The sequence below is a fragment of the Petaurus breviceps genome, unplaced genomic scaffold (assembly GCF_028583685.1).
Source record: "Petaurus breviceps papuanus isolate PSGF00001 unplaced genomic scaffold, PetGlider_PUasm1.0 419, whole genome shotgun sequence".
In the NCBI taxonomy this organism is placed as follows: domain Eukaryota; kingdom Metazoa; phylum Chordata; class Mammalia; order Diprotodontia; family Petauridae; genus Petaurus; species Petaurus breviceps.
In genome coordinates this window covers 6,800,344-6,810,329 of record NW_027186324.1, presented here as the reverse complement: position 1 = coordinate 6,810,329, position 9,986 = coordinate 6,800,344, and the positions used below count along the sequence as shown (strand labels likewise).

General features: G+C 37.3%; 1 pseudogene; it reads left to right on the top strand.

Annotated features, from left to right (window-relative positions):
- The first annotated feature begins 7,756 nt into the window (after positions 1–7,756).
- Positions 7,757–8,263, top strand: LOC138171129 (centrin-1-like; annotated as a pseudogene).
- The last annotated feature ends 1,723 nt before the right edge of the window (positions 8,264–9,986 follow it).

The window sequence follows — 9,986 nt, the reverse complement described above, 5'->3', positions numbered from 1 at the left end:
AGGATTATTACAGACCTACAAGATGCAAGGCATTATGATGCTAAGGACACAAAAGAAAGCCCTCACCACCACTTCTCAATGTGTGTTGTTGGACTATGAACTCTTCGAGGACAGAGACTGTCCTTATTTTTGTATTGTATCCCCCACTGTTAGCACAGTGCCTAACACCTAATTAGTACTTAATAAATGCTTCTTCATCCACTTATTCTTTTATAATATGGAATTTACACTCAAGGAGCTCATATTTCCTGGGAGGAACGGTATAACATGTAGGGGTTAACATGATACAAGTTAGAGCATGACTGGTACAAAAACAAAAGATTGAGACATTACCCTTAAGCATGCACACTGGAGACCTGGGAAAGGTAAGACGCAGCTAGAAATGCTAAGGGTCTTTACAGAAAAGCTTTATTGATGCATCTTTTTTTACATCATAGTCATCTTTCAATATTCAACTTTGATCTCAGAATTCAACTCTCTTTTGTAACACATGGCTCAGGTGGGATAAAAGACAGAGGGGAACAAACATTTATTAAGTGACTACTATGGGTCAAATACTATGCAAATTTTGTTTCATTTGATTATCACAACAGCTTTGGGAAGTAGATGCTATTATGATCCCCATTTTACAGTTGAGGAAACTGAGGCAAACAGGATTAAGTGACTCACCTAGGGTTACATGACTAGTAAGTGTCTCAGATTGGATTTGAACTCAGACCTTCCTAACTCAAGATGCAGCTATCCATTGTGCTTCCTAGTTGACTCTGGAAAGGAAAACAGTTCAGCAAAACTGATACTGTGAACTTGTCTGACAGTGTAGACAATATTCCACACCCATAGTCCTCCACCTCTTTAATGAAAGGAGGTAAGTATTTTACAATTTGTCCTTGGGATCAAGATTGGTCATTATCATTACTCTTTTTTAGAGTTCTTTACATTTATGTTACTTTAGTCATTGTGTAATAGTCTTCTGATTTGGCTTGAATTCCTCCTATCTGTCATTTCTTGTATCTGATCCAGAACTGTTACATACAAAACTTGTAGCAATTTCAAGATTCATTTGCTCAAAACTGAAGCCAAACTGGACCCAAAACAAAGAAAAAATTTTCTTTTTTTCCCCAAAGGACAAATTTATTTATATCTTAATGAAAGCAGGAACATGTTAGAGCCCATAAAGATTATAATATGCACTGAATAAACTTTCCCCCAAAGTTCTGTATAATCTCATCCATTTAGAGAAAGAGGTAGGTTGAGTTTCTCCTGCAATGCTCCTCTGTGACTTTTCAATACTCTTGGAAGAGTACTTCATGGTCTTTCTTCTGACTATTTTATGTCCTTCACAATACTTAGCCCACAATTATCCTCTGTTCCTAGCAGATGGCACTTGATACCCTCTTCTGCTTCAAAGTGAATATTTTCTAAGTGAAATTCTTATGCCTAGGCAAGCTTGTTCAGATTGAAAAACTAACAAAGGCATCTGTCATCTGACCCAAGGACCACAGGTCATTTTTCAGTGCCTCGTGGGGCTAGTTGCTGGCTTCATATCCTTCTTTTCTCTGTTTTTCAGAGCCATCAGGGTCACAGATTTAAAGGCAGAAGGCATTTTGGAGGTCACCTAGCCCAATTTCCTCATTTTGTAGTTTCTCTGAGGTTATACAGGTTATAAGTGGCATTTCTTTCCCACCCCCAATGCCTTCATCTGCCAAAATCTCCTCCCACACACTTAACACACCATAAGAATCAATTTGTTAGCATGCTTTTAAAAACATTCCAACACCTGGTCTAACCAATGTTGAGCAAAAAAAAAAGAGATTAAAAAAAAACTGGCTCCCATAATGAACCTGTAAACATGAAGGTGTCTTTCTTGACAGTCATAAATATTAATCTGTAGGAACAGAATTTGACATTATTATGGTTATTGAAATATGAGATCCTCCATTCAAAGCAGATTATGTACTTATTAGCAGTTAACTTGCTTTGACTTTATACAAAACTGGCAATCTGGAATGATCAAAATCAAGGGATTGAAAAGTTAGCAAATTGTTTGGTTTTGAGGTTTGCCTTGGTCACTTAGTTCAGGCTATGGACCCCTTCCCTTTAAATCACTTTTATTCACCAAAATCTTTTTTTCCCCTGAAGACAGCCTGAAGAATGCTTTTCAAGGCAATTGTTATGTTATTAAAGATGCATCTTCCTTGTCAGTTTGAAGAAAAGTCTGCAAGAGAACAAAAGGCAATAATACACTATGGGTTCATTCATATTTGAGCATTACTTAATGACAGGTTAGACTCTTTTGGAAACTATCTGACACTTTACACACTGACCTCAGGATGCCAGGAAAAAAATTACCCAAATCTAAGTTTCCACTCCTGTTTAGCATTTTCCCGAAGGTCAAGTTTAGTGGAATCAGCAAACACTCATTAACCATCACCTGTGTGCCAGACATTTGTGCTAAGCATTGGGGATTCAAAGAAAGGTAAAAACAGTCTCTGCCTTCAAGGAGGTCACTATGTACCAAGATGATATATACAAATGAGAAATAATCTCAGAAAGGATTATCATTAAGGGAAATTTGGAAAGGCTTCTTGCAGAAAGTGGGATTTTAACTAAGATTTAAAGTAAATCAGGGAAACAAGGGATAGAAATGAGGAGGGAGGACAGCAGTCAGAAAAAAATACCCTGAGTCTAGAGATGGCATGTGACGTTTGAGGAATAGCAAAGAGACTGTGTCACTGGGTCTTAGGGCAGATTTAAGAGACTGGGGTTAATGAAGATTAGGAAGGTAAGAAGGGACTTTTTTGAAGGATGTAAAAAGTCAGACTGGGGGAGGGAAAAAGGGGGGGGGGTTAGGTGGTGCAGTGAATAGAGCACTGGCCTTGGAGTCAGGAGGACCTGGGTTCAAATCCAGCCTCAGACACTTAATTCAAAACTAGCTCTGTGACCTTGGGCAAGTCACTCAACCCCAATTGTCCTACCTTTCCCCCTCCAAAAATAAAAAAAAGTCAAACAGAGGATTTTATATTTGATCTTACAGGCAATAGGGAATCATTGGAGATAATGTATAGGGGATGAAAAAGTCAGACCTGTACTATAGCAAGATCACTTGCATACTCCCCAAAAGTGAGTAATACAAAGGTTTAGTACTTACTATGTAGAAAATACCATACTAAATCAATACTATATTCAGACTTATTTATTTATATTTAAGTAAATACTACATATTTAAATAACTGCATCTATCCTGAGACAGACATTTCCAACTTTAGAGGCAACTTTTTGAGATAAAAAAGCCTAGAGATCCTGATTTCCATATTTGGAACTAACTATACATAGCAAAGAAACAAAATATAAACAGCTAAGGCCCTAGTTTAATTTATCTAATCATAACCTGCTTTAGGAAATGTGATCCCATAGCTGCCATACTTCTAGGGTTGAAGTGTGGTTGTTACCTCTTATTTGCCCTCCTCATAGCAAAGCAGAGTTAGTTGCCATGCATAAGAGTTGAAGGAAGAAGGTAAGTCAGAAGGATTAATGATAGTTTGTGGATATCTGTATCAGCAATGCCATATTCACAATGCCTATAGAGATTACAAATATGCTGATATAATTATCCATTACAAAATACGTCATGTTTGCCATATGAGGAAATAAACTAGAAAATTTATTAAGATACCAAAAGACTGAGTCCCAAAACCAGAAAGTGAAAGCCATCAGAGTAGTTATGATATTGGCACAGGTAGATAAAGTAGAAAGCACCCACATTTTCAAGCCTTTAAAACAGAACAGGCTATCTCAGGCAAAGGTCCTCCTCTCCCCACACACAGCAACCACCCAGCGTCCTGGAAGCGCGCTCCCAGCAGCTCCGGCCCCTGGCAGTCCTCAGCAGGAGTCCTTAGCAGAAAGTCCTTAGCAGTCCTAACTCAAAAAGGGCTTCGCGCTGCCACTGCCTCTGCTGCTGCCGCCGTCACCACCACCGCCAGCCAACGCAGGAACGCTAGCTTGGCTTCCGCTTCCTCTTGCTCCGCCCCTTCCTGCTACATCAGCAAGTCCAACGGGGCATGGAAGATCTTTAAATCCCATAACCCTTACAATATCACATATATTAAGTATATAGTATTTTTTGTATAATGATAAAGAAAATAAATATCTGTCCTATACCTGATAAACATCATATGTTAAGTAATTTTCCAAGTCCTTCTTTTGAGGAGATCCTGAACATAAGTCATGTAAAATGAGCTGGAGATGAAAATGACAAGCCATTCCAGTATCTTTTCCAAGAAGCTCCCAAATGGATTCAAAATCAGTTGGACATGACTGAAAAAACGACTAAACAACATTAAAAAATAAGCCAAACATAAGGTTTAGGTAATTTTCCCTGGGGCTCTAGGGTTGGTATATAAAGCACCAGAAGAGAGCTGGAGAAAGATCTCATACCCTCCGATTAGAGTCCACACACTCATAGGATTGAACTCAGTCCACGAGTATTTGGATCTAGAACCAAAAGATCCCTCTGTGGAAAAGGAGAAAGTAAATAGCCCAGTCTCCATGGAGCCATCAGCAGTCATTTTTATTGTTACAATAGCATCATAGATTCATAGTCTTTGATTCAGGAAAAGTCTTAGAAAATAGTTCAATGATCTCATTTTACAAATGGGGAAAGTAAGAATTGAAGAGATAAAATGATTTGCCTGGTTTTACTTTTGTAATGTAAGCATTGCAATGTGAATAAGAATATTTAACATGAATATAGTAAGTTAATCCTAGCAAAGCACTTTATTAATATTGTGTTATTTGATCCTCACAAAGACTCATGAAATAATTGTCATTCTCCCCATTTGTCAGTTGAGGAAACTGAGACTTAGGTTAAAAGATTTGCCTAAAGTCATGAAATGGAAATGGGAATTTGAAGATCTTCCCTGAGGCTTAATAGACCTAGGGGAGAGTTTGAAGATCTCCCCTGCTGTGAGGATAATCTCTGCCCCCTGTTAGGCTGAATGTAGTCACATGGAGCCTGTGGTGGGAGGAGTTTGTTGAGGAGAAACAGAGCCCACAGGGAAGCTGGGTCAGAGTGAGCTTGGCAGTTAGAGACAGTTGGAGACAGAGGAGCTCAGGCAAAGAGTCAGACAAGCTCATGAGTAAATATTGATCTTGTGGGAAGGCTAAAGGATGGCATGGCTCTCAGCATTATTATAAGTTCTTAATATCTTTGGTACTTTGGCTTACTGGTTTTGGGATTCAATTTTCTGGTGTTTAAATAAATCCTTCAATTTTATCCTTTATCTGGAGAGTCTGGCATATTTTGTGATCAAACGTCATATGATACTTATAGTCACAGTCTCTATAGTGATCATGGGTGCTGTAAATATTGCATTGGCACTACAGGTCATAAAATCATACTATCTTAAACAGGATTCTAAGAAAGACCTTTCTGACTCCAAGTCTAGCACTCTATCTGCTATGTCAACTTGATGAACATTGAAAAGAATAGGAAGTGTTGAAATTCCCGTCTGATTATGGAAAAATAACTCCTTTTCTTCATCAAGAGGCATATAATATCTATATTGTAGGTATTATATATATATATGTAAATATATAATAAATATGTATATCTGTACAGATTGATTCATATATAATACCTATATTATAGGTAAAAATGTTGAATTATAGAAACATCATTGTGTTACACAGACACTGTTTAACTCTGGCTTCCCCCATTCAAAAGGTTAATGAATTCATATTTTAAACTTTTGAAACTTGATTTAGTCATATTTATTATTCCAGCTGCATCTTATGATAAATGTTCAAATGTTAAATTTCCTTCTCCACAGAAAGCAACTCCATTTTCTTGCATATTTCTTAGTCATGTGCCCTTTTGTTCCTATGTCATAAACTAGTGATATTAGCATTACATTCTCAGAATATGCAACTATTTATTACAAGGGCTACTGTGCTAGAATGTTGGCAGATTGCCAAAGTGATTTTCATCCTAAAAAATGGCACCAATAAGTATTACAGGAACTCTGGAATAGTAGGTTTAACTTCCATATCAGACACATTTCTGGGATCTGTAATAAACTATGACCAATGAACACTTGAATGACTGTCCTAATGTGGAGTTAAACCTACATAATCTATAAGTATCATAAATAATTAAATAATAAATAAATAATTACTCTTTATTTGACTTCTGAAAGGGAAGTCATGTACAAATAATCAGTTAGTATTTTATAGAGTAAATTTATCTTTGACTAGATTGCACAAAAAAATAAAAAGTTATTTTAAAAATTATAATAGATTTTGAGCTAGTGGAAGTTTTACCATGAATAGAAAACTGGAAGCAAAATATGGTCATTCAATGAAATAGAGGACTTTCAAGCATTCTTTTTTTTTTAAAGCAATTGGGGTTAAGTAACTTGCTCAAGGTTACATGGCCAGTTATTTCTGGGTGTGGTGCTGAGTGTCTGAGCCCAGGATTTGATCTCCAGGTCATCCCAACACTGGAGCTGGTGATCTTACTTGCTGAGCCACCTGGCTGCCCCAACTTTCAAGCATTCTTGATGAAAAAACCAGAGCTGAGCAGAAAATTTGACTTTCAAATACATGAAGCAAGAGAAGCATGAGAAGGTAAACAGGAAAAAGTAATCATAAGAAACTTATTAAACTTCAACTATTTACATTCCTACATGGAAAAATGGTAATTGTAACTCATGAGATTTTTCTCAGTATGAGGATAGTTGAAGGGAATATATATGTATATATATATATATATATGTATTCATACATATATATGTAAGTATAGGAGGGTGTATGTCTATATAAATACATATATGAGTTTGTGTATAAGTGTGTACATGTATACATAGACAGAGGGCACAGGATCAGTTGAATTGGAAAGAATAATACCTAAAAAATAAAATTAATTGGTGAGAGAGGAATATAATGGGAGGAGAAAGGGAGAGATAGAATAGGATAAATTATCTCATAAAAGAGGCAGGAGAAAATTACAATGGAAGGGAAGAGTAGGAACATAAAAGGGAATGGGTCAACTTTATTCTCATTGAATTTAGCTTAAGGAGGGGTTAATATACACACTCAGTTGGGTATCTTACCCTACAGGAAAGTGTGGGGGGAGAAGATAATAGGAAAGATGATAGAAGGGAGGGCAGATTGGGGGAGAGGGTAGTTAGAAGCAAATACTTTTGAAAATGGACAGGGTCAAAGAGGAAAATAGAATAAGTGGGGGGGTGGGTGGGATAGGATGGAGGGAAATATAGTTAGCCTTTCACAATATAACTACTATGGAAATGATTTGGGTAACTACAAATGTACAACCTATATTGAATTGCATATCTTCCCAGTGAAAGTGGGTGAGGGGGGAAGAAGGAAAAAAAATCTGGAAATCAAAGTTTTAAAAGCAAATGTTTAAAAATTGTTTTTACATGCAACTGGGAAATAAGATATACAGGCACTGGGGTATAGAAATCCATCTTGCCCTACTAGAAAGTCAGGGGGTATGTGGGAGGATATAAGGGAGAGTAAATTGAGGCAAGGGGTATTCAGTAGGCTTGATATCTTGGGGTGGGGATAGGGGAAATACAAGGAGAAAATTTGTAACTCAAAATCTTGTGGAAATGAATGCTGAAAACTAAAAATAAATAAATAAAAGATTGAAAAAAAAGGAAGAAGAAAATCAAATTACTAGAATCGAATATGAAAAGGCTGGAGTGTCTGCATGTTAGCTGTCGGGAGGGGAGGCATGACCAGTATCAAGAAGCCAAACCTGGGTCCTGCCCTTCTCCCAGGAAAGAAATGGGACACAAACCTGAACTCACAGAGGACCAGAAACAAGAAATTAGAGAGGCATCTGATCTCTTTGATACAGATCGAATCAGGGCAATAGATGTTAAGGATCTCAAGGTGGCCATGAGAGGTCTTCAAACCCAAGAAAGAAGAGATAAAAAAAAAAATGCTATCTGACATTGATAAGGAGGGGACAGGGAAAATCAGTTTCAATGCTTTCTTGGCTGTGATGACTCAAAAAATGACTGAAAAGGACACCAAAGAAGAAATTCTGAAGGCTTTCAGATGCTTTAATTATGATGAAACCAAAAAAGTCTCCTTCAAGAACTTAAAATGAGAGCTAGGGGATAACTCCACTGAGGAAAAACTACAGAAAATGATTAATGAAGGTGATAGAGATGGTGATGGAGAAGTCAATGAATAAGAGTTCCTGCAAATCATGAAAAAGACCAGTCTCTATTGAGGTCACTCTCTCTTCCACTTTTGCAGGTACATACAAATAGATTTACTGGTTGTGAAGGTTCCTTGAGGTATCACTACAGTACATGGAGGCTGATTTTGCCTTCCACTAATTTATCTATATAATCATGTTGGCAAATACCTGATTCAATTGTGAATTTTCCAAAGAATTCTAAAAACATAGTTCTAGATAATACACTCCATCAATGGCTTCTCCAATTCAGAGTCCACTAGGCTTAAAGATGGGGGTCCAAAACTCCTTTCCTCCCTGTCTTTTGCCTGGCATCTCTTTATTCATTCATGAATATTACACCAAACCCCAGAGTAAAATTCAAGTTTTATGGTCACCGAAGTGGAAACAAAGAATGTCTCCTTTAAAGTGCTGGTTCCCTTATCACCTTGATTCCATCATCTCTTCCCCCACCATGATCGGGTGTATGATACAGCACGACCATGTGATTGGCTTGTAGGCCACAATTCCAGGCCACTTTTTCCCTCCCTCTTCAATTCACCCCTTTGATTTTCATTGACTTAGCTCTTTTAAGAAGAAACTAGTTTACTAACTTCTTTGCTTTGTCTGAAACACACTGACACACCTATTGTCTTGTGGAGGGCTTGGAATGTTCCATGGCATCATCCTCTCCAGTCAGTGCTGGGATAGCTACATCTAGCTCACCCACTTTGTGTGCCATCCTGGCAAAAGCTCTTTCCTTTTCCCATACCAGGTCACCAAATGAAAAAAAACTAAATGTAATGTTAGCCTAAGAAAATCATAAATAGCATAGGCTGGCCTAATACTAATGTATACACACACACAAATAAGCATTTCCTTAGTTAATAAGCTATAAGGGCTTAGTTGCTTTGAAAATTGGGGTGGGTGGGGCGAGTCATATTTCAAGTATTTAGCAAAGCTCTTCTCCCTTTTCCCTGCTCGGAAGGAAGGGAAGGCTGTTGTTGCCTTCATTAGAAATTTAATGCAACTCTGGCTGTTTTCTACTGATTTTGTCACAAGTTCTTCTTTACTGGAACCATTGGTTCTTCTTAGCCCATGACTTTCTCCTCCTCTGATGTATTGACTGTGACCACCAAGTGTCCCACATGAGTAGTTTGACACACTGCTCTGTAGTAGGGGGAAAGAATTGAATGAGCCATAAATGATCTCCCTTAAAACAATCCTCAGGACAAGATAGATTTACAAGTGAATTCTACCAAGCATATAAACAACAATTAATCCTAATGCTACATAAACTTTTTGAAAAAAAATAGGTAAAGGAGTCCTACCAAATTCCTTTTATGACACAGATATGGTTGCTACCTAAATCAGAGAGAGGAAAAAAAATGATAGACCAATTTCCTGAATGGATATTGATGCTAAAATTTTAGTAGCTCTTTTTGCTGTGGTAAAGAATTAGAAAATGAGGGGAAGCCCAGCAATTGAAGAATGGTTGAACAAGTTGTGTTATATGACTGGAATTGTGGTAAATGATGAAATATAATTGCACTATAATAAATGTCAAGCAGGATGGAAGCCTGGGAAGATTTAAAAGAACTAAAGCAAAATGAAGTGAACAAAACCAGAATGTTATTCACAGTAACAACAATATCGGAAGAACTATCAAGTGTGAAACTTGCTAAAATTAGTAACTTAGCTAAACTTACCAAGATAATGATTCCAAACACCCAGAGATACATGATGAAAAATGCTATTCACTTCCAGAATGAGAAAA